Genomic DNA, 26,690 nt, shown 5'->3' on the forward strand with positions numbered 1-26,690 from the left:
GAACTCAATACAACAGAAGTCAGTACACCTGTAATTACTAATATTTAAATATTTAATTTTTCCACACTTTGTATGTTCTCTTTTTGTTGTTGAATAAATCCTATTCAGCATTGATGATAGTAGTGTAGCATCTCCCCAACAGCTTTTACACCCATGCAGGTCAATATTATCATCACACTCCCACCTCCATGCTGCACTGTCAGGACTGTGCATTGGAGTAGTCATGACCAGGTTCATACTAAACACTCACGACCCCATCTGATCAAACAATTGTATCTCCTCTAGACATAAAAAGAATATGCTCCCTGTGTTTACTGGGCGTCTTTTCATGTTCTTTAGAAAAGTTCAGCTCTGCAGTTCTGCACCAAAGAGCATCATTTGACAAATCCTTTGACATTTGATATTCCACAGAACTGTACTCACGTCTGCTGTATACTATATATGGACTTTCAGTTGTGAACTGCTATTTGTCAGTTACATTGTTTATAGTGATTATGGCAGCTCACATAAGGCGGTCTGTTGACATCTTATGCCACTAAAACTATCGATGTTTCTTCCTGGTGCCTATATGACTGATCACATCTGTATTCAGATGAAGTCGAACATTTACATACATCTTAGCCATTTTTCACATAAACATGTATTTCTAATAAATGTTTCCTATCTTAGGTCAGTTAGGATCACTACTTTATTTAAGGAATGTGAAATGCCAGAATAATAAAGAAAATGATTCATGTCAGCTTTCATTTTCTTCATCACATTCCGATTGGGTAAAGTATACTCCTTAGAAGTACGCCCGAGGTTACTGTCCTCTTGGAAGACCCATTTGCAACTGAGCTTTAACTTTCTTTTCTTCCTTGTGATGCCTGACTTCTCGTAGTATCTTCACAAGGTCTTTTGCTGTTGTTCTGGGGTGATTTATACATTTCGCACCATCTTTTGCTCCTTTTTAGGAGACAGAACACATTTCTTTTATGATCTGAATGGCGGTTGCACGGTCCCATGGTGCTTTATCTTGCATATCATTTTTTCATTCAGGTACATTCCGTCTATTGGAGATTGCTCCCAAGGATTTTTCTGAGGACTTGGGTGATTTCTTTTGATTCTCCCATAAAACAAAGATGCACTGAGTTGGAAGGTAGATCTTAAAATTCATGTACATGTGCACACTCAAATGGCTTAAGAAAATGACAGGTAGCAATCACAAGCTTTTAGTACCATCGCATAATTATCTGGAGTTTTTCAATGTTTGTAGGCAGTCAAGTTAGCCAATGAAAACCTCACTTAATTAAGCTTGATTTATACTCCTGTGTTAAATCTACAACGCAGGTGCACTGTAGGTACGTTTTGGGTATGTCGTGGGTACAGCATAGTCACATAGCCTGACGTAAACTTCTCCAGAAATGTAACCAAACATTGTGGTGCCACAATGTTGCTTGCTGTTAATATGCCACATTAACTCATCATACTGATTTCCTCAAAATTAATGCAAAATGAAATTGGGTGTGTTTGTACCTGTCTTGCTCGTAATATAAATGCATGTATTGTGCCACTGTAGTCATGTCATTTTCTTATTTTCATAGCTCTGTGTATAGACTCAATCGTGTCTGACGTCTTCTCTCTTCTATGTAGTAATTTTGGTCAAAGTAACAGTTGCTCAACAGTTATTAGCTCCAACTCCGACATGATCTGCTTCATCTCTACCACCATGGTTTAAAGTATACGAAGAAACTCAAAGCAATGGCATACAAAGTCCACCGCTAAATATTGTTTTGAAGGTGTAATTGCAGAGTGAAGCAGAAACACCTGCACAGAAGTATAAATGTTCACAGTGGCAAAAGCCATTAATATCAGCCATGCCATAGGCTCCACATACATGACTGTGGACCAGAGTGTGTCAAGAAAATAACAGTCACACCATTACACAGGTTGACATGTTCAGACAAGGCAGGATGGATCCATGCTTTCATGTTGTACATGCCAAATTCTGACCATATATCTGAATGGTGCAGGAGGAATTGAGATTCATCAAACCCAGTGAGTCAAATGTTAGTGAGTCCATCCCTTCTGCATCCCTCCCTCCTGTGCTTAGCTGACAGGAAGTGTACCTGGTGTGGTCTTCTGCTGCTGTTGCCCATGTGCTTTAAGTGTCAACATGTTGTGCATTCAGAGATGGTATTTGGGATACTTCAGCTGTATTGCGTGGTTATTTGAGTTACTGTTGTTCTATCAGCCTGAACCAGTCTGGCCATTCTTCTTTGATCTCTGCCATCAACAAAATCTGTTTGCCCAGAAAACCATTGCTCTCTGGATATTTTCTCTTTTTCAGACAATTCTCTATAAACCCTGAGGTGGTAGTGTGTTAAAATCCTTGTAGATCAGCAGTTTTTGAAAAACTAACCACCCCTGGCATCAACAACCACGCAACATTCTTATCAGTTCCAATGCTTGGTTTGGACTTCAGTGGATAGTTTTGACCACATCTACATGCCTAAATGCTTTGTTTGTGCCATGTGACTGGGTGATTAGATATTTGATTCAATAAGCAGTCAAGCAAGTGTACCTAATAACGTGATTTACGTAAACAATTCTTGGAAAAATTACTTGTGTCATGCATAATGTCGATGTTCTAATGAACTTACCAAAACTACTGTTTGTTAATGTGAAATTGGTTGAGTGGTTAAAAAAATAACGTAATGACTTCAAATTTGGCATATATAAATCTTTTGACTTTGGCTGTACACATAGTATTTACCTGTGTGTTTAGTTTTGCGCTTTAACTACCATTTTTCTTAACTTGTTTGGAATATTTCAGCTTTAGAGACTAGAAAAAAGTGTTTTGATATTCAGAAACTGATGTCTGGTTGCAAGGAATACTTGCTGACATCACCACTACCTGTTTTTCACATCAAAAAACATAGTCAGCTTGTTGGTAAGCTAGTTTGTTAGGGGAATAATGATTCAGGAAGACTTAAAATTCATGTACATTCTGCAGCGGTTTCTGCTGATGAGCAGATTTGCTTGAACCAGGGGATGATACATTAACTGATAAGTGACTGGTTAAAAACAAGAGGAATTTATCTGTTCTTGTGGCTGATAAGATAAAGGGAGTTACTTAGTTATGCTGCTCTGACAGCAAAGTAATGAAGCAGGAAGAAACAACCTAAAATAAAGAATATTTTACTGTCAGACCGAATGGAAACTATGCAGCTGTCTTTACAAGGTGACTTTTTGCTATTTTATTTAAATAACAACTTAAAGTTTTACTATTAGCACAAAACAGAAGTTGCCCTTTCTCCCTTAATGGTGTCACTGATGGTCTCGGTCAGCTGGGATCATGTACCGCCAAGAGGGGAGCTGCCGTATGTCAGGAGGAAAAAAAAAATAATATTCACTATTAGCATACCAAACACCAAACACATAAATAATGCAACAGTTACAGTTTCTCTGTTCAAGGATACATCACTCAGAACCAGGGATCAGCATTTTGGGTGCCAGAGTGCCCTGAGAAGTCTTTGATAGTGAAATGCTGAATGCAAATCCTGACCACATGTTGAGCTACAGGGATGGCCTTGATCTCAGAACAAAGCGGGCTCAATCAATAGAGTACGTGTCCAATGAAAACCCAGACAGAACAGACCATGATCAGTTTTGGAGAGTTTAAGTACTTGTGCATTTTTTAACAGTGTGGCCTAAATAAAACAAAAAAACCTACTAGAGTAAAATCAACATGTACAGATACAAATACAGCTAACAATAATAACAGTAAAAAAACATAATTTTTTTGATTTTCGGAATGACAGCTATAGCTAAGGGCTGCACTGTGACTCGGTGGTTAGCATTGTTGCCTTGTAGCTAGAAGATCCCCGGTTCGCGTCCCGGCCTGCGCATGGGATCTTTCTACATGGAGTTTGCAGGTTCTCCCTGTGCATGTGATGGTTTTCTCCAGCTTCCTCCCACAGTCCAAAAACATGCTGAGGTTAATTGGTGATTCTAAATTGTCCGTAGGTGTGAGTGTGCTTGTTTGTCTCTATATGTAGCCCTGTAATAGACTGGTGACCTGTCCAGCGTGCCCCATGCCTTCACCCTAAGTCAGCTGGGATAGACTCCAGCCCCCACACAACCTTAATGAGGATTAGGCGATGTATAGATAATGGGTGGAACTATAGCTAATTAAGCTAATGTTAGTTCAATGGCTTTCAAGGTGTAAGGGATGGAGCGATCTTTAGATGGGACTGTCATATCTTCACAGCGCTGATTTATATCTTTTCCCTCTAGTACAAATCACAGCCACATTTTATTATTCTGAAAGTCTGTTTCATCTGATGGCTATCTGTGGAAACGAATCTTGGGTTTAAAATATAAATATTGCTGCAAGATTTATTCACTGTTATCCTCAAAACCTTACGCAGAGGATGACCATGTAGTTACAAGATTTGCCCTTGAGTTATCCACATGAGTCTTGAGTTTTTAACAGACTAGTATTTGACTTCAGAATCCTGGGTCTTAAATTTGTGCTTGGCTATAGATAAGCATGGAAAAAAATTATCCCTGACCTCACCTACTGATGATCCTTGTAGATGTTCAAACAAAGACAGGCAATGCTCTTGTACTGCAGTGTAGAGCTAGTTAATACTAGTATTACAAGTACAAGAAAAACTAGGCCAAAGCAGCCTTGTATTCAATTGTAATGTAACCTTGTTTAGCAACTTAGCTTACATACTAAGTATATTTTGTTTGTTTTTTTAGTTTCTTGTCTAAACTCAGATTAATGACACCCAGTGAGTCTTTTTAAACCTATACCCTACAACATAATGCAGTCAATTAACAATATGCTACCACTTGGAAAGTAATGTTCCATTACTGTAGCTAGTCAGCTAATTTGCCAGGTATCCTAATAAGCAAAGAAACACACTATTTAATCAATTCTTCATGCTTTTACAGTTGTGTTTTTGGTTTTTAAGGCTATCAAAGGACACAATCCCAAAGTATTTACATTACAGCTCCATATAAACCTGCTTACCACGTAGAGAAATCCAAAGCCACAGCTTGCTATGGCTGGACAATCCTTGGTTGGGTTTCGCTAATGCTCAAGAAACTGATGGTCGGCTTTCACCGCCATGTTTGTCTTCATCAGCACCAGGAACGGCAACATCATTTAAATCAACGCACAACTGTCAACGATATAAACAGAAATTAATCACTAAAACCACTAGCAACCTCCTGCCCGTTCCACAACCACCATTAGTTTAGCTGACATTTACTCTGCGGTGTACCGCTCACCTGTTCGGCTGAGCTCGCTTTGCCTTTAGGCTTCACATCTTGAAAAATGAGCCTGTGCTGCCCTGTTTACCCTCAGGAGTCACTAACACCACTAATTTCAAACCCAGGCCTTTCTCATTTTTAAATACATTTTCCATTAGGTGTTTGCTTTTCCCACTTCTTCTTTCTACTACCAGCAGCGCAAGGACAGAGGGTTACTTCATTCATTTATCAAAAACTACATTAACGCTTCAGTGGAATGGAGAAGGAGAGGAGAAGGTCTGAGCCAAACTGAAATTTGAGATGAAGCAAGAGTCTCAGTGCGATAGACTTTCTGCCAGGATCGCAAGAGAAAGAAGGAACAGACAGTAACAAGGGCAGAGACAAGGAGAAGGAGGATTTGGGGATAGGGAACTGCCAGAAGAGTGAAAAATAAAAGTAGGTAAACAGAACTGTGTGGGAACACCATAGACAAAGTGTACAGGATGAATGAGAGACTGTAAGTGATGAGGTGAGGCTGCTGCTCGACAGACCTGTCACAGTTTGATATATGGGCCTCTTATCTAGCGGGAGCAAATGCATTATCAAAAACACTGAGACAACGTGTCAATATGTCTTACTGTGAGCACATGAAGAACAAAAGTGGTCTGTGTCAGTGTCTCCGAGTCATGCCTGGAAGAACTCTCACTCCTGCAGTGTGCGTTACATTGAGCCAGTGTGGGAGGGAGGAACCATGACGACTGAAAAGCAATGTCTTAAAGTTAGATTTAGACTACACACAGCAGGGCCCCGGTGCAATCACAGCACAACAAAGCTGAGCATTGTCTACCAATTTATGTGATGTTACATCAATGGACCCTCAAAGTGTAGCTCTAATAATATCAAGCTTTATCTGGGGCTTCTTGTGGCGTTTTGAAGCACTGCAGTCTGTGAATAGATGAGCCGACGCTGTGAAGGCTAAAAACAGAATATTGCATAATCAGGTGACTTTGCAAAAGCAGTGCGGTTTCATCTTATTGTCACACTGATTGAATGAAGGCCAGGAGTGATGACAGAGCAGCAGGGAGTGAGAGGCGAGTTTATCCTCTGGCCTTGAGGTGGGACAAAGGACAATGGCTCAGAGTGCACAGAGAAAGAATATATAAACATCTTTCTGCTCAGGTCTTTTCCACACTTATACAATCATCCCTTCCTTTCATTGGCTGCCAGCATAAACCTTACTGTAATGCTTTGAACACTGGGACAAAGAAAAGAAGAAATTTGAAAGCCCATCAAGCTGAGGTCTGAGGTCTCAGTGAGGTTCATAACTGAAGCTCAGCAGCCTGCCTATGTGTGTTTTTTACAGTAAATTACAAGAAATACACTCCATAAATAATTTGGTTAAATGAGACAAAAAAGATTGTCTTTTTGAGCTACATCTTGCCTGACACTTACTTCAAATTTATTGGTGTAAAGTGGAGTCTCACATTCTTTGAGACAGGTGCATTTCTAGTCACTGCAGATCTTTCAGGTCTCTGAATGGCACTGCATTTCCACATTTTCCTTTAAAAATTGTCTCAAAAGTGTTTTGTAGAAAGCTGAAATCAAGCCCCAACAATTCATAGGCCAAACGATTAATCACCTGAGTGGAGCCTTTTTATTTCTGGAATTTTATTAGGTTAAACCTTCACACTTTATTTTATTTCATCTAAAATGACAGTTTGACATTTCAGAATTCTATTTCTTCAATTCCCTTCTTCAAGAATTACATTAGAAGATTGATACAACTCTCATTTTGTACAGTAACATACTGAAAACAGGTAAAGAGGTTGTCTAGCTCTGTCTACATCTTTAAAAAAAATATTTTTATACATTAATTTTTGTACAGTTTAAACAAACAAGACATAACACAATAATAAGTGAACTTTAGAGGTGATAACTGGCAGAATATGCTATACTTGGACAGAACTAGGCCAGCTGCTTCCTTCTGTTTCCAGTCTTTTTGCTAAACAAGGCTAACTGGCTGCTGGCCATGGCTTCTAATTTACTGAACAGACATGAGAGTGAAATGGAAGTTTACATATGACTCTCAGAAAAGTGTGTATATCACAAAATATCAAATTATGTCTTCAAGTTTAAACTAATTAAGTAAAAACCAGGTCCTCATGTTGTTTTTTTCAACTCAAGTCTTAGGCTACATCCTCACTAATACATTTTAAAACACATAACTTCTGCATTTACATCTCACATCACCTCCTGATTGGGTTTCATCAGTCACTGTCTTTCCCTGATTTGTCACACTTATATCACAGGATATAAACAGTAAAAAGGACATCAGCCTTACTGCCAGAGGTTGATTCAACACATGATGAATTACAGGTGTTGCTGACCCTGTTTTAAATGATAACGGCTGCTATAGATTTAAGTTTGGTATTTTTTTATCATGCAACTACATGTTTCATGCGCAGAATGCGAGCTATTATTTGTTGGTTGATTAGTTAATGTTTGTGTGATATGTATTTAGAACATGTTAGTATGAAAAGAGATTGCTCATCTGGATGGAGATTCTTTAAAAATGCAATTTTAAAAGAGAAATGTGTTGGGTTGACAGCTGTAGGTCAACATCTTTCCTCAGATCTAGAAGGTGGTTGCATGTGTTAGGATAAGTGGACACAAATTGTTTAGGGGCAGATGTGTGCTGCCCCTTCATCCTAGCTTAATGTCATGTCAGCAGCTTTCCACATTTGTATAGATTTTCCGTGTTACTGTCTAAACTACTCTAGTACCTTCACACAATGTGATTTTCTCTGAGATTTCTGATTTTCTCAGCATATTTGTTTCTTCTTTGCTGGTTTGTTTTTCTATGTGCTCCAGAAGACTCCTTTTCACACTCTTCCCTGGTCCAAGCGCTTAGCCTGACTCACAAACATCCGTTATGTGTCAGGAGAGGTATTGGATATCATAGGTGACATCATTGTTTTTCTCAATGTCAGTTATGTCCTTGGACCGTACTGTACATCACCACCTGTGATGCTTCTAAGAAATGCAGCAGAGCTACAGCCAGAACTGTCAGAGTAAACAAACAAATACGTTCGGCTGTCAATTACTTTAATCTAAGACTAGCTGAACCTTTTCCACTAAAATCGTATCAGAATTGCTTCAAAAATAGAACAAATAGACAGAGTTCTGTGCAAAAGATTTGAGCTTTTTAGAGGTTTAGATTCTTATTCATAATGTAATACCCCCTGATGGGTCCCAAATTCAGTCTGCAGCATGATAACAAGCTGAAAGATGCAGCAAGAGTCATGAAGAACTACTGAATAGAAGAACAGAGCCCTTATCAAAACATCATGGAGTCATACTGGCAGAAGACACTGAGACAGCCTAAATCCACAGAACTGTTAATTAACGTTTGCACAGCATCACGGGTTAACTCCTGCAACTGCATTCTCGCTACTTGATGCATGCAGGGCAGCCTAAACACAGCCAATTTGTATATTGAGTCAGTTTGACTAAACAACTGTCTTCCACTCCATGTGCATTTGAATTGTTTTTAATGTCCCCTCAGTTGTCTCCATTCATTCAAACGTAGGCTTTATGTTTGCATTTATCAGTGGCAATGTTAACGGCCTCCTATGTGCTTTGTGCTTATGATGTATACATCCAAATGAAACAAGATTTCCTGTACTGCACAGACACACACACAGACCCTCTTTGATTGAATCATGACATTCAGTTTCTGACGCTCGCCCACATTTCAGTCATCCTTGGGAGGAGACAGAGCTGGCAGCCTCACATCGGCCATCCAGGGACAATGCGGCAGGCAGGCAGCTCTACTACAGTAGTGGCATGGCAGGTTCAGCTGAAGGAGAGGCACTGACACCCATACTAATGAGACTCTACGCAGCGCAGTGACCAAGATCCTGCGCATGCAGGAGGACCTGGCAGAAACAATCACACAGCTAACACAGAGCATATTGCTTAAAGGAGACCGGCCTCTCTTCACATTTAGAAATAAAGTTATTTGCTGTCTTCTCTTTCAATTTCAATCGCCTCAACCTTTGAAACATTTTGACAAATCTATTGCACACTAAGCATTCAGAACAGCTACTGACAAAGACCACACATCGATATTCTTACCGCAGGAACAGAAACCACTGTTGGTTAGTTAGTTAAAGAATATGCTGCAAACTAAGTACTGACTATGTGTTAGAGTGCTCAGCTATGAATTACAGAAAATTTATTATTCACCAGCAAAGTTCATTGAATATGTTCTATAAAAACAGACCAAATTTGATACAGAAAGAGAGAGAGAGAGAGAGAGAAAGAGAGAGAGATGGATTGTTGTTGCCTCTGCACTTCAATAGCCAAGACATAAACATCACAGCCACCTTTCATTTAGTACCATCACTTCTCAGAGGCACTGCAAGTCTTTATACAATTGCCAAAGCTGCAACAGCATCCATACATTTTATTAGGCGTGCTGACAAGAAGGAAAAGACAGCTCCAGAGAAGGTGCCCACAAACTGACTCGATGCTCCTAAAACAAGCTGACTATATATTACCTACAGCTACAACGTATTGATTACGTCTTCATTAGGAACACATTATTCCTAACTTCCTTTATATCATAATTAACTATGTGTGCACACCTTTTTGTGAAACATTTCTCAGAGTAAAAGTAATTAATATCTTGTAGTCGATTGCATTAAATCAAGGATAAGTGCAGACATTTTTAAGGGGCTGTTGCTCTGGGTCACATGTGTCAAACTCAAGGCCCGCAGGCTGAATACGGCATGCCACATCATTTTATTTGGCCCGCGAGATGTGTATTTCTTTTCTGATAAATTAATGGAACTTATGGTCTTATAACAGGGCTCTAAACTGTGACCAATATAGTTGCAAATGACGCCTTCTTTGACAGTGTGTCAGCTGAAATTTAACATGATTGTATTGTGCAAGTGTCATTTTTGAAACCCAAAAAGTGAAAACCACCATATTTAAACTTCAAACAAGATGAAATAATATTGTACATACAGTATCATGTATAGTAAGAATTTAAACTTAGTTTAAAAATTTTGAGGTACTGGAATTTTTCATGCTTCGCTTCTACAGAATCCTTGTCTCTCTTTATCACATTGTTGCTGGCAAGGCCCTATTATAGTAATTCTCTCACGGCCATTACCACCCTCATAAGAACCTGTCTGATGTGTCAGCTGGCGCTCAGCATGCTCTCACTCACTCTCTGGTCTGGAACCACATCATAAATTGAATTATTAGAAACAGAATTAAGAATACTGTTGTCTAGAGCATTTTAGATTTAAAACTGCTTGAGCATGTACAAACTATTTAGTACACAATATGCAATACCATTTACCTTTTATATATGATTTGAAAAACAAACCATTTCAATTCTGATCATCCATCTGAATTGTCAACTTTCCTCTCTCACTGGAAAATAAAAGCACTAAGATGACATTTTAGTGCTGAATTTTTAATTGACGTGATGCTGACAGTGGCTTGACTTAGTGATTCTTCTTGAATCCCAGGAATTACACAGCATATGTAGTTTTCTATATAAAAAGATCCACTAGAATACAGACCAATAAAAAAAAAGTCACATTGGATTTCTAAAACATATTTTCTGTCCTTGCTATTCTATATTTTACAGCAGACATATTGCAGTGCTCTCTGAATTGGAGTTTTCAAGGTTAGCCCCCTGTATAAAAGCTCTCAGTTTAACATTATGCTAAAGATTAAACTCCATCACAAAACTATGCACAGACATAATATAGCCTACTGTGAATTTATCACTGAATGAAATATTTGTTTTTAGTTAGTGGACTACTTCCACCCTTAAAAAATGCTTATAGGAAAATAGACCTACTGTACATTAAAGAAAAAAAATCTAGCTTTCTTTCATGTTAACAAATGCAAATGTTGTTTTTATGCTATAAGATGCAGCGTAAGAGAAATAAACAGTCAACGACAGTGTGTTAAAGACAGTCTCCAAAACATGGATTCGGACCTCTGAGGTTCCATACATTACAAAACTGAAGATGCAATCCTATCAACGTGCAAGGCAAGACTTTGTGTATAATCATTTTTCTCCAAAATCATTAGTTTTACAGTGTTAGTGAAGTCATAGGTGATCTGGTGTGCTTGAGCAGCTGTGAGTGGAGAGGTGGGTGGAGACAGAGGCAGAGACCTCGTAGATCTGCACATTCTAAAGGAAGCAACAGTATAGAGCTAAGCCACTTACATACAGATTATTTCATTTGAAAAAAATCTATGAACCTACCGTTGATACACAGAGGATGTTTAGGGGTTAAATCAACAACTAGAGAGTGACTTTAAATAAATGATTTAGGATATGGTTGTTTGGCACACATTCATAATGCCAGATGTTTGCCCTCCTTTTAGCTGCCTCCCTCAGGTTTGTCTGTTTCTGCTAAAGTCTACTCCTTCTGAAAGGCAGCTCCTGTCATACATTACTCTACATGTTAGCCAACTTATTAACCAACCAGGATTGGCTCATTTGGTAACATTTTATAAGACAATTTTGGGAGCGACTGTGTATTGACTGGTAGTATATGACCCTCATGCACCGTCAACAATACATTTTTTTATGTCTCTGGGTGGCCCCATTAACACATGCCTATCAGTAAGGAAAGTTTTAAAAAAAAAAAAAAAAAAAAGTAAAAAACTGCAGCCTAATTTAGTCCAGCTTTTGCAATCATACGCTACAGATATTTATGCAGCCACATCTGCAAATATCTTGCATGATATCCCTAAAAAAGACAAATGTGAAACACTACAACAAGGCGGAATTAATTGTAAATATATGCTTCTGTATGCTATACAAATAAAAACAAAAGAGTAGAGGAAAGCATGGAGAGGTGAAGTGAAGCAGAAGAGAAAGTGACCTTTGGGAGCCCTTGCAATTCTCTGGAATAAATTCATTACACACACAACAGATTATAAAGTGAGATTGCCTTCTGATGACAAACAGATGTTCTCTATGCAGGTGGCGAGACTAATATTAGTTCTGTCATTAGTCTGCTCCTAATGCTCAACTGTGTGTTTCTGTAACTGTAAACTACAGAAATGTGGAGCCTTCAAGGATAGGACTGACACAGGGCCGACAGTACAGTCATGCTTCCAGACAGGATCCCTTTGGGAACAGCCGGGAACGGCAATATGTCTCCGAGTCATCCAGGATTTGCCCTCCAGCCTCCCGTGAGGCTCAGGAGCACCTTCCTGCCCCATCACCTGTCAGTCTCCAGGAACAGCTGCCTCCCTCCTGCTGTGAATTATACAACAGTGGTGTTTACAATGAAGGTGCACTGCCTGTAGAAACACAAACAAGGATGTATAACCTCAATAGGGTGAGGATAGAGGCTGGGCGCGAGTCTGTTCCTGCTGTTTTACAGTTAGCACAGCAGGAATTTACAACAGACAGTTCAGGGTGACCTGCTCATCGACTGACGCTCCACGCAGAAGGATGACAATGAGACCGGAGTTTAAGTCACGTCAAAGAAATCTAAGCCATACAGACATGCTGCTGTGGCGACTACGAGGTTTAGGTGTACACAAACACAAGACAGCAGAGGAACTGCAGAAGTCAGTTATTCGCCTATGTGGCTAATCCTGCCGCAGTGACAGAGCAACACAAGTTTCTGTATTACATCACACATCTTCTCTCCAAATCCAGTGAAAACACGCAGCACTTCTGCCCATTAGTCCACATTAATGACTTGGTTATTTTCTAGATCCTAACGTGTGAGGCCCTGGGTTCATCTTGTATATACTTTGTTGTACTGTATACAACATATGAGCAGATGGCCATGACATGTGGAATATGCAGTGTTAATATGGCAACATCTCACGTAACTGTGTGCTAACAATTATTCATGTGACTTTGAGTGCTACTTACATGCAACAAGCTCCACTTTGTGCAATGAGTGTGAATGCACATGAATGCACGATGAATAATATATAGATAGCAAGCTGAAGCACAGAAATGATGGCAGCTGTCATATGTACTAATGGCCTTGTTAAGTTTAATAGTGTGAAGATGTGACCACATTGTCATGCAAATCCCTTGCAATGTGAGTCACTAAGATAAAACAGAGAGCACTAGATATTGTATCGACTGCTTTAGGAGGATTTATACCTCTGGGATTAAGAAAGGATAAAACGGTTTCTGTTCGTATAGGTTTAGTAGTGGCAAGTTAGAACTCAGTATATAAGTGGAAGCTAATACACTAACAGAATTCAGGCCAATAGATCAGGTACACTGAGGACCAAATCTCTAATAAAGAAAAAATATAACAGCACACCTTGTGTCATGTGGTAAACTGTTCTATTTAGCTTCAAGGTTATAGTGAGGGTGAGTGATCATGAGAGTTTGTGTTCAGCAGTCCTGGGAGACGTGTTGCATCTATCTGTGAAAAGGGAGACAGGCTTCAAATTGCCTCACCGCTGAGGATGACACAGTGCACTATCACTCCTTCCAGCTACAGTCAAAGTTTGTGTGAGTGTGTGTACGTGTGGGATGAGGGGACGCGGGTGTGTAATGTCACAAGGCTGAACGTTGTTCTTGACTCTTGGCGGCCTTGACAGTGAAGGGGCTGTGTGGGAGCGTTTGAGAGTCTCTCCTGACCAAACATGGTTGCAAGTTTTCTAAAGTAGCAAACAAGACACGAGGGCAGAAAAACACGCAGTAAAGTTAAATGAAAACCAGTTAGCATTAAAGCACTAATTTTACACACAATTTAACAAAGACGAAAGAGACCTAAAGCTGCGTTGATTATGTTTTTATCAAAACGATGACCAAAAACACATTTCTGCCTTATTTTCATGATCACTAAAGTTACAAACCTACAACTAAACTTGCTCTACATCATGTTCTAACTCATCGTCTTGGTTTATTCGGTCCACCCACATTAAAGTGGAGAAGTTTCAACACATTGATGTCTTATTTCATTGTCTTTCCCATTTAATATCAGAGGCTAATGCATGATAGATGGATTTTTATGGTTACATTTAAGCACCCAAGCCATTTGTTTGGTGTTAAAAAAGGATTATCACCTTTAAGAAATGTTATCATAAGATGCAGTGCATTTGTGTAAAAACCCCAGGTTTTCCAAAACCTTAATCAAAATCAGTTAGTTGTATAAACTCAGTCCCATGTGGAACACAAAATGGAAAATGTCTCTGGTTATCAGCCTCTTGCATCACCATCATCCAACCATGACTTGCGTGTGGAGCAAAAACACTGAATTTCCCTCATTAAAAAAACATTGTCACTGAATATAATCCAGGCAGTAGCACCGTTACACTAAAAACATTTTTGGTGAAACAAATGAGGCTCTAACCTAATTTCCAGCTGACAATGATGCCACATGTTGTATTGTTGATGGCTTTGCACTTTAAGTTATGATATCCCTGCGGTTCTCTCATTTTTTCCGTTATCTCAAGCTATGGCAGTGACTTAATGCTGTTATGCAAGATCTTGACACCGTGCGCATGCAGGATTAAGCCAAAGTGAAGCCATGGTGCGATTTCCCAGTCTCCAAATTGAGCTTAGTTTAATCTGCAGTTCACAAAAAGCTACAGTATTCCTTTCTGAAATCCTTCACTGAAATTAGTGTGTGCATCCGTCAAAGTGCACACATTAACCAGTTTATGTGGACAGTAAATGCAACGTGCAGTGATGTAAGGTTTCCTGTTGATGCTGTCTGTGCACACTCATGGAAGGATAGTTGTACATTGTGTGCAGCCTCCACTTTCATGTGTGAGTGTTTTTAGGTAAATAATTTAATGCTACTAAGACACTGACTGTCAGGTTACTGCTGTTGCAGTAGAGACATATTAACATATTAAAGGTTGCTGTCCTCCTAGATAAATAAAAGATTATTTGAAATTATAAGCCTGATAATGGGAGAAGCACATTTTTAGCACGGGAAGACCTAGTTTGTTTTTTGTTGATGTTTTCTGTGGTGTTAATGTGGGAGGAAATGGCTAATCACAAAGACGTGAAGAAACCTTGCAGTCCAGATGCTATGTTTGGAAGGCCATATGTCCAGTTAAGGGAAAAATGTTTTCACAGGTTTATCGTTTACTACCACTAAAATACAGACTCTAATGTTTTTAATAATTTCTTTAAACAGACATTTATTTTTTCCAGTAATAATTTGATGATTTTAGGTCACAGTAAGTGTTTTGAAGTTGGAGTGGTGGATGGCTCTGTAACTTTTATGATGTAGGCTAAACGTTAATGCATTTCAATTATATGATCTTTCAACCAAGTGTTGCAGTTGCCTAAACCAAACCATATTCTAGCTACAATTTATTTTCTACACCCATCATCTTTCAATAACCTTAAATTTTTGCAGCAGAGCAAGAGAATTTTAGCATTCAGTACCCTTAGTATCGTCTACCTAAGCATGAGGGATCCACAGGCAAACAACACCTGCATGTGATCTGCGACAATGTGATCTCACTGATAACATCCTGACTGTTGGCCCTCTCTTTACATCATACTGAACACATTACTTGCATCACAATGAAAGCATTCAGCTTACAAACACAGGCTGACCATGATCGTTCATCAGAAGCATATCTACAAAACAACCTGCAAAAGACAAAAATCATTTTTGGCAATCTTTCATTTATGGATCATTTTTAATTTTCAAGGGAGCAACATAAAAGACAGCCACAGTGAGCTGTTAGAAAAGCCTCATGCAACAGTCTGCACACCACCAACTGATTTTACTGTGTCCAGCTGTTGTGTGGAAAACAACTCACACCGTGTCCATGCAAAGCAGTAAAAATGATCATATTGGAAATTATTATTGACTGGCTTATTTATGAAAACAATGCATGTTTGTTTGGTTGCACTGTAAACAAATGTACAGGCTGCTCTTCTGCTGTTGGACAGGCATGTGTTTGCTGTAACCAAGACCAAGGATCTTAGTGAACACAACTTAAAAATAAGCACTGCTGCTGAGTAGGTGATCGGGTTGATATTGAAACTAAATTTCTGCTCTTCACAGAAAAAAGACCACCTTTGTTATAACTTCTAAATGTCAAGCAAAACAGCTGATGCAGTTTGGCTTTCGTTGAGCATTTTCAGCTCAAGAATCTCACAGAATTAATTTGTGTCCACTGAAGTATCTGTTTTGGCAAGCAGGCTTAATTATTATGTAAAAAAAAAATGCAGCCATCATTCTTGGTCAGATGTGTTAATTATCTCCACTGATGCTTGAACTCTGATACTGTTATCTATGCATGAAATAATGTGGAGCCATGCATGTCAAAAGGTGAAAACAATCTTGCGGTGTGGCGAGTGAGAAGCGGTGATGGCAACAGGCGTGATAACAGGAGACGCTGTGTCCATATGCTGCTCAGGGCAGCAACACAGGAACACACCTGGGGTCAGGCCCTAGTTTGAGTGAATATAATCGGTGGCAGGAGCCAGAAGGCAGACATCCTATTGTGTTAATCTTCAGAGGTCTCAGATCTGCTCTCTGAATCCCTATCAAGCTCACTGTCTGTCCACACTGACTCTCTTGCAGTGAACCAATACATTAATATCACAGCTAAAACCACCAATCACTAGTGAGCAGTAAACAATGTTAATGACAGCATTATAAATTTAACTTTGCAGTAATAAATCTAAATCTTGCTGCCGGCAGTTTGAGGTAGGAGTAGATCTTCCCCTGCATAATGCAATGAGAAATAAACAAACCGTGCTTTAATTTTTCCTTCCATTTAGTCTGCAGGCTTGTGTTTGTTTACCACAAGGTTCAAACATAATTGTCCGACAACACATTACAGTCAATATGAGAACATTTCTCTGTTATCCTTCTGTTCCCTGGAATATGTATGTGAAATTACGCATTTGGTTTGGACCTGCTGGAGGGAAGCAGGTTTCCAAAAGGCAAAGTCTGTTTTCAACACCAGCTTTTTTCTTATGTTTACACATAAGTAATTAAAGCCAACTTATGATTCAAGGGCAGTGGATATTACAATGAAACCCTGTGAGCTGTGTCCCTGTCCAAAAAAGTATTTTTACATACACACAACCACCCACAGACACAATCACCAAGAACTGCCCCAGAAATTCAAGAGAAGGTTGAAGGAATTCTCTTTGTAGTCGCAAAACAAAATATCCTTGAGCTTTGAGTCTCACACTGCATTATTTCTGTTGCATTCTCTGTGCTGCTCTGTATTGCTTCTTCTTTTACACAGCAAATACCTCTCAGTCATGCTTCGTGCCCATATCAATTATCTTTCAGTTGTACTTCATTGTAAACTGAAAAAAACAAGCCAAATCTTCAGCAACTGTTTATTCAAACCCAATTTTAGTGTTTAATATCCCGAGAAAACAGTTTTTCTTTGGGTGCAGAATGAAAAATGTGGACTGCCATGAAAACACTGACATGAACAAACAGCTGTTGCTGGGATCTTCTCTGCACTGGACACATGAGATATAATTAATCACCAGGGGACACAGACTCATTAATTGCTGTGTGCTGATTAATGGTCCCTAGTGAGGAACGTTCAACATGCAAATTTGTGTCAGAGGATCCTTTCAGTGACGCAGCCCAGGCAGGGACTTATTGTAAAATGACACATGCAGGGAATTAACAAGATGCTTGACAGGGACCTACTGTAAAACAGTTGTTACTATTTTGAGCTCTTATACAAGAAAAGGAGAATGTGAGATCAAACTTGGATTTGATGAATACTGATAGAAAGCTGAGATGTGCAGGGGAAAGAGAGTACTTTGGTGTGACGTAACGGACTGTTTGTTTATCATTTAATGTGCCACGTCCTTGGTGTTTTTGCTGCATTAAACAAACTGCTAAACAGCAACGAGAAGAGAGGAGCTGGTTGAGCACGGTGACCCGATAGCAGGAAAGGTCACTGACTCAGCAGCACAGAGGAGCATCAATGGAGGCCAACTTTAATCACCTCCAGCCACTTCATCAGCTCCTGCATGAGATGAACTGAGAGCAGAATTACCAAGGTCATAAAATCTCTCTCTGTTGAGGATGTATAGAATGAGATGAGCCACTCTCCACAGAGATGAAATCGCACCATTTTTGCTCTCAATTTGAGCCGTCTTTCTCCACAAATTTGAGACAGCGATGATGAGACAATAGCTGAACAGATGGAGCACTAAGACACTTCACCAATGATAAGGAGGAAGTGTACACATGGCTGAGTTCAGAGCGCCATTCTTCTGCTTGAACTGAAGTTACACTGGTGGCTTGTTGCTATGGTAAATAAAGAAGAACAACAGCTTTGAAATACTGTATGTGAACTATTTTCTCTCAGTCAGATTTAGTCTTACAGGCAGCAGACACTTTGGGCCTCACGAAAGAACATTTTCATATTCGTACCTTAAACCTCTCCTTTTTGTTTTCTGTAAGGGATTATTGGTACTTCTGTCAAATTTTATCCTTACATATATTAAAATCAAGTTCATCATTAGTGTAACTGATGCCCTAAAATTGCCAAAAACAACTGCATGTTCCAATTGTAAGTTATATTCAGACAACCATGCAGCAAATATAGCAGTGTAAGCGACTGATTAATCAGAAAATAATATTACGGCTGTCAGCAACATGTCTTCAGAACAGTACTGTGTTGTGACAGAGGGAAAGAGGAAACTCATATTTTATATAGGTTTTCTGTCCAAAATAGGCCAATTAAAATTATACATATCTAAAAATCTCTCAGTAACATGACAGCTATGGTGATGAACATATTAATACTGCATTAAGTTTGTCGTAGTTATGTAGTTTCCTGTAGTTACTCCACCAAGGAACGCAGTGGAGTTATGTGACAATCGGCGTAGGTTTGTCTGTTTGTCTTTCTGTGTGCAACATTATTCAAAAACTGAATAACGGATTTGGATGAAATTTTCAGCAAAGGTCGAAAATGACACAAGGACCACCTGATTACATTTTGGCAGTGATGCAGCTTATAGTCTGGATCCACGGATTTGTTAAAGATTTCTGGATCATCGTGAGATAGTGGGACAGCGTCACTGTAACTATGACAGCAAGTGAACACTATGTCAGCTGCCTGCTGATGATCACATGATTGCGATCCTACTACAAATCCACCCCTGCGGACTTATCTGTTGGAAATCATACGACTGAGCAGGCTTGGCAGAGTACTGCGCTCTCTGAGTGCTTTTCTTGTTTATTTCTGTGTGTTAACCCTCCAGGTTAATTTCACCAGGAAAACACCCACAAATTCAATCAGTAACACACAGCTGCCATGATTAGTGGGCATAACTGATGATGTTAACGCTGAAAATGGGCAAACATCAATATTTTTAAACAAAGCATTTTTTTTCTTTCTTCAGTATCATTTGCGAATTGTTTCTATTTTTGGCTCTTGTTACTGGTCAGCTGTAGTCAGCCCTTAAGTTTTAGACGCAGGTGGCACATCAGTGTAAAAGTTTCCGAAGGAAAGAATGGTAGTACTTCAAATTATCACATATGTAAAAAACGGTGGTTTGTACACTGTTCATTTTGGCTGGCAAACCACAGTAGTACAAAGCAATGCACAAGGAAAGAACAGAGAAGCATTTTACATCTAGTTGCTTCTCTCCTGCTCTCTGTGCTCACATATATTGTGTTTTAATACAGCTAGACTCCCAATAAAGCTCTCATTTTCAAATTTTTCTGTTTCTGTTGTCAGACAATGGAACAAGTATAAAACAGTGATTGAAACACTGGGACCACATATTAAACAGCAGTCACCTCCAAGCTGCTGCACTGCACTAAAAAAATATCAATTTTATAATTGCAAATTATCTGACGAAGTCACCGTGGACATGAGTTAAAAACAACAGCTGCATGGTGACTTTGCCAAATTGTTCTGTTTTATTGAATGGAAAATTTATTGTTTAGATTAGAAAATACTCAATATATTAATTGATTGAAAAACAGTTGTCAGTCACAGCCCCACATTAAGAGCTTTACAACCATGAGGCCAAAGTGAATGACCCTGGGCTCTATGGATAAGAGACACTTTGGAGAATGATGAAATACAATACGTCTCCTCATCTTTATCACAAGGCCGGGGTGAGGTTTGAAACACTCCATCAAATTAACTCCAGCTAATTACAGAGTGAACAACAGCCTTATAGGAATGAGTCAGTGACACTGATGCTATTTAACCTTAAAATCCTCTACCCCAATGCTTTATGAAACAGAAATTAAGCACAACAATGCTACATCTATTTTAGTCATACTAGTACTTGGCAGCCTCTTTATTCCATGTGCAAAGCTTAGCAACCTCAACCAACTTAGATACGTTTTTAGAACAGATACACAGTGGTGATGGTACAGGGACCTGCAGGGTGGAAGGGGTTAAACTCTAAACTCATTCACATTACGGCATTATGATTTTCAGGTCAAATGAGTGTATTTCTTATGTATAAGAGAATTTTGTGAATGCAACGAATTCTCTTAAGTCCCTCGATTGTGCCTCTTAATAATTAATGTTTTTCTTGGTTTCTGCGTGAGGCCTACTGTCTTCTGTTCTTTTGCAACCACAAATCACTGTGTGGACACATTGCAACGACAGACAACGATGATCGTGAGCTTTACACTGCAGCAGACATAATAACATAGCAGTAATCTATATTGATAATGGTAATATCCCCACATCATTCAATAAAACGAAGCATGACAAGTGACATGAAAGGCTGGCGAAACTATAATTACCTTGTTGTGTCTGTCATCTGACCTTACACCCACCACATGCAACAGATATTGTAGACAGACTGGCTGAGTAAAGCCAACAAGCTAATATAAAGGAGAGGAAAAAAAGACTAAGAGAATAAGAGAGGAGACCTGGGTTTAGAGACTGTTGTCCATGTTCATAGAAATGCCAATTAGGCCAATACCTTGTGACATTTCTGCTCTTTCTCTTCTCATGATACAGCTAATGCACCTCAGCATGGGAAGTCATATTTCAGGCAGGCTTATAATTCAAAATCTCTAATGCAGTAGGTCAGACACACAAGATTTTAACACTTGTGCTCTCTTTGCTGCCATCCGTAAGGCAGAGGATGAAAACTCCTCTCATACTATTTTCTATTTTGAGCAATGGTGGTAAAGGATCTTTTACTTAAGCAACAATAGGGTAAAAAAACAAACAAAAAAAAAACATTATTACAAGTAAAAGTAATTTTTTTCACAATATAAATTAAATAGGTTGTAATCAACATTTTCTGATTACTAGCGATCAAACACAAAAATGATGCGAAAGTGGTTTGTTTTCATGAAGAGGAAAACCATCTGAATCTGCAGCTTCCCTTAGCAAATTTTTTTTTTTATATATATATATATATATATATATATATATATATATATATATATATATATATATATATATATATATATATATATATATATATATATTAGAGCACAGGGTCAGCCACACTATGGGGACACTATGGAGCAGATACCATTAAGGGTTTTGCTCAAGGGCTCAACAGTGGTAGCCTGACTGTGCTAGCGTTGCTGATCATAACCCAAAGCCTTAACCACTGAGCCAACCCTTTCATTGCATGCCAGCATTGAATCATGGTTATTTGAATTTGGCTTCTTTAAGAAGAATATACAGCAAATGGGGTCATGTCAACATGAAAAGAGATTTCTACAAAGTAATATCAATTAACTTAAAGTATAAAATGTAAAATAAGTGTCCGAATAAGTATTCACACAATTTAAAGTGACTCACCTAATTCAAGACACTTGTAGCCAGTTGGTGTAAGAAGTCACACAATTAGTGAAATGGAGATCATCTGAGGGCAGCGAATGCATCTCAAGTAATTGCAGCATAATGACATCTGTATCTGAAAAGTCCAGTCACTGGTGAATCAGTACTCCTACACCATAAAGACAAAAAACCTACAAGCAACTTTGTGACAAGGCTGGAGTTGGAGTACAGTTAAATTAGTCATTAAGAACAAGGAATATAGCACATATGTAAATCTGCCTAGAGGAGGTTGTCCTCAAAAACTCACTGCGCAAGACAAAGACTAGTGAGGGAGGCCTATAAGACACCTATGACTCCTATAAAGGACTTGCAAGCTTCAGCAGCTAAGAAGGAAGAGACTGTGCATACAATAACTGTTGCCCAGGTATTTCATTAGTTTAAGATTTATGGAAGAGCGCCATTCAGATAGCTATCCAGATTCAATGCTGCTATTGCAACAAAAAGTGCACTTACTAAATACTAACTTATAAGGGATGAATACTTATGAAATCACTTATTATATATTTAATTATTTGACATTATTTCATACACACAGACACAAACACACACAGTTTTCATTTTGACATGAAACAGTCTTTTTGTAAATTATGGCCAGAAAGCAAAAATTATACAGACCATGATAAGAGGTTGAAAAGCAGTAAGAGTCTGTTTTCCCCTTTGAGTTGGTAGAGACCAAACACAGAGACAAAAGAGAATGAATAACTGACTTAATGGACACAAACATGACTGAAAATGATTCGTAATGTTGTTCCGTATCTGCTAGATGTAATAAGTCATTGTTTCCAAGCAAGTAAACCTTTTTGATAATTTTATGCTCAATGGATTTCTGCTGCTCTTAAGTGGCCAAAAAAGGTTGAAGAAAAGTCAACTTTTAGACATTTCTGTTACATGATAAAACGCTTGTGACATTTCAGGCCTGATTAGTGTTGCCTGCAGAAGACGCTCCACAGTGATCCTTTGGTGTGGTGTGGTATATTGGCCTTTACAGTGATTAACTAAGCAAGTAGTCTTCATGCATGGATTCACTGGTCAGGGCTTGACTGTGATTAAAGGACCTGTGATGACTCAAAGGCTAGCTTTGAACAGTAAAGCAGATTTGACATCATCGACAGGTGACCAAAATGAAATGCAACTTTACTTTCCACGAAATTAGGACTAAACTATTTTTGGAGACACGTGTGATTATAGATGTACACGAGTCAGCAAAATATATAACATTGGTTTAGTTATTTTTATCCGTTTTATTGTGGAAATGTTGCATTTTATAGCTTTAAGGTGACATTTACCCAACAGTGCACTGGTAATTATATAGAATTCATATTGTTGTGTATACAGACATCCTGTTAAATGAGAATGTTTATTTGAAGTATTTTAATGCTATTATTTCTCAATACGTTTGGTTGAGTAAAAGTATTTCTACACTTCAGTACTACTACTTTTATGTATATAAGAGATCCAAGCACTACTTCTAACTTCAGATTGTACCTCTAAGAAGTACAACGTTTCCCTCTGAAATGTCATGGAGCAGAAATATCAGGTAACATAAAATGGAAGCACTAAAGTGACGTATTGGTCCATCAAGACTGTACTCAGTAAATGTACTTGGCACCACTGGGTCCCTAAAAGGTCTTCCAGAAAAACAACCGCAACCTTTCCAGACAGGAACCGATGTCCATGCAGACAGTTTGCATGACAGCTGTATAAATGTTAACTTAATGGGTTCAGGGTGGCTGTTTGTGCAGCTCTGGTTCAGTTGTCGCAGGATTCCTAAGGGTCCTGCTGTGAAAATACTTTCAATGCCCTGCGTGCTGCTGACGTCATACTGATGTGTGTGATACTGTACACTATCTTGTCTAATCACTCCCTGCAGTAGCCCTGACTAAGCCAGTTTTTAAAACACCCACCATCCTGGATCGGAGCCAGCTGGGTTTCCTTCAAACTCCGTGGTACAGTATCATCATGGCTGTTGGCTCCCTGGCAGCAGATATGACATTGACACCGTAGTGAGAGGCTGCAGTCCACCACCAACTGAGCTGTTTGACACTGAATACCCAGAGCTGCTCCTGTGCATCTGTTTGTACTGCTCGGCACTGAGTTTGTATGCTTTTAGTCTTCTGCTTAGAGCAAACAATCCTGTGCACATTTAAAAGTGCAGTCAGGAAAGTGGATATTTACCATCCAGGTTATACTGTGATGTGTAAACCTTTCAGGCTGTCCAGCACTTCACGGCTACACTGACATCCTTCACTGTGCCATCCACAGATTTGTGATCCCATTGAGATGTGGATGCATTATTAATCAGCTTTCCACTAACAAAATAGCCTTTTAATTAGAGACCCCTGTTCGACAACAACTGAAACACAGCTCTCCATACAAACTGCCTATCGATCATCCTTCCGAGACGCAGCCTCATCTTCAGCTTCACAGGAGAAAAGTGCTAGTTTATATCTGCACAGAGATCCAGCAGGCAGCTCCTGCTCCCTACAGAGGACAGGGCCCTTCAGAAATATGTTTTCCACATACTGCTAACAATTTAAATACCAAAAAAATGCAATCTTTTATAAATATTCTAGCAGTAAGAGTGATGAAACTTCAAAGGGAGTACAATCTGTGATTTTGCAAGTCTAAGATTTCTTTACTCATCAGAAACTGGGGGGGAGAAGCCACGCAACCAAGTACAAGTAAATGGTAATTTAGTGCTGATTAATTCAAAATCTGCAGAGTTAAAAGCTAACAGAGCTTCACCTAATTGTTCTCAAAAGACGTGTTTTGCCCTTTGCCAAACTCTGGATTCAGCAGCTGTTTCTTCCCCTGCAGGAATGATGAAAGCACAGATCTGATAACTTTGACAAACACAGATGATTAATTAGCACAAGGCTGGGGGAAAAAATGATTTAAACGTTTCAGGTGCCATTGTCTTAGCCGACAGCTCTGATATTGGCTTTGGCAGCATAGAGCCACCAGGTCGAAGAGAATATTCAGAATAAACCAGGCTACTGACATGACATTTACAAGTTCCATATCGGCATGTTGCAGCTACAGCAGCACTCACTAGTCGACAGGTGAAGAGCGACCTATTCCAAACAGGCGAATTGTCAATTTCAACTCAAGAGGCGGATTGACGATGCAACAATGCAGCCTGATGAGCTCCAGTCGAGCCGTCAGATTGTTTGGACTAAAACCCGCAACGCCCGATGTAAATCCCGGACATGTCAACAAGCTTACCTTTTTCATTTTATTGTAATCAGCCTGCAGATGGGTGTCGGTCACACAGGAATAGTTATCCAGCTCTTACATGCCGAAATACCTCTGTCACCCGGCTGTATATCTGTCGGCAAGGTAAACAAGACGATCCTATAACATTGCTAGAAATGAAAACAGTCTTTTTCGTTTGTTTGTTTATCCCTCAGACGTGTGGCATCAATTTCTCTGCGGTCATCGCGCGTCGATCCTGCCCACAGTGCGGCGGTCTTGTGGCAGCAGCTCACCGGTTTACACAGGGATCCATCACGGCAGGGAAAACGCAGTTTGGAGGCTGCCGGTGATGCTGCTGCAGCAGCGTTTGGTCCGTCGAGACGCGGGATGAGGGAGGTGGGGGTGGGGGCATCCGAGGGCCCACGACGAAACAGCCAGCTCCGAAAATGAACTCATCGGACCCGAAATCACGGTCTCATAAGCAAACGGTGGTTGATGAATCATTGTGCGCAGAGAGAGGCAACATGAGTGCGTGTGCGTGTTATTTATTCTCTCCGTGTGTGAGCTGTGATGCTCTTTGATGATTCAAGGGGAGAGAAGAGGGACTTTAAAGGAAAGATTCATTCAAAAACACATCAGAGCACCAGCTGATGATGTTATCCACTTTGTAAAGTTGATCCGTGGAAACACCTCAGCCTCTTATTCATGCAACTGTAATCACTGATTAATATGATGAATATTTATGTAAGTGTAGATTTTACAGCATTTCGTGAAGCTCAAAGTGACACATTCAAATTGGTTGTCTGTCTACACAACACTGCAAAGATATTTAAATCATTACAGACAAAAACATAGAACAAAAACAGTTTAACTCTTCACATGCACTGTAAAAGGAATATTTTTTTTGTAAAAAGATCCCATGCAAAATAAATAAAAAGAAAAAAAATGTGGAGAAGCGAAAAAAATCTGTAATTTTTTCTTTTTTTACAGACTCAAAAACAATTAATGCAGTTTAATTTTCCGATCGGAATTGCTTATGGTAAAAATATAAGTTTTTGATGTGAACAGTTAGTCCAGTTATGTCCTTTTTTGTTTAGTTTTGTTTGTTTACAGTCACATCTAAGTTACTATTTCTATGATTTTACTTGATATTATCTGTAATTTAACAAAACTGGTAAAAATTTTCAAAATAACAGCTGAAGAATTACCACTTTTTTAAATCTACTTTTAAACATCTTCAAATAACAGCAAATATATGTTTTTAAAAAATCATACAATACTGTATAACAGTGTACACATTTTTTGGTAACTTTACAGTCAAACTTTGTAAAAAAAATCACCATTTGTACACAGATTTTTGATGTGGACATGCACAATTTGGGTCTATCTTTTTGTTTTTACTGGTTATTATCTATAATTTAAGAAAACTGTGAAAA

At 39.0% G+C, this 26,690-nt stretch overlaps 1 protein-coding gene across 5 annotated transcripts in view; it reads right to left on the reverse strand.

The window, feature by feature from the left end:
* Positions 1-25,801, reverse strand: part of dlgap4a (discs, large (Drosophila) homolog-associated protein 4a) — a 97,158-nt gene extending 71,357 nt beyond the window's left edge. For 4 of the 5 annotated variants that reach the window (XM_035947096.2, XM_035947094.2, XM_035947095.2 and 1 more), the window contains exon 1: positions 25,285-25,801. The gene's annotated coding sequence lies outside the window, so the exon portion shown is untranslated. The remainder of the gene's footprint in view (positions 1-25,284) is intronic. The other variant, XM_023267890.3, reaches the window with a different exon arrangement.
* Positions 25,802-26,690: the final 889 nt, after the last annotated feature.

The sequence above is a fragment of the Amphiprion ocellaris genome, chromosome 8 (assembly GCF_022539595.1).
Source record: "Amphiprion ocellaris isolate individual 3 ecotype Okinawa chromosome 8, ASM2253959v1, whole genome shotgun sequence".
Classification (NCBI taxonomy): domain Eukaryota; kingdom Metazoa; phylum Chordata; class Actinopteri; family Pomacentridae; genus Amphiprion; species Amphiprion ocellaris.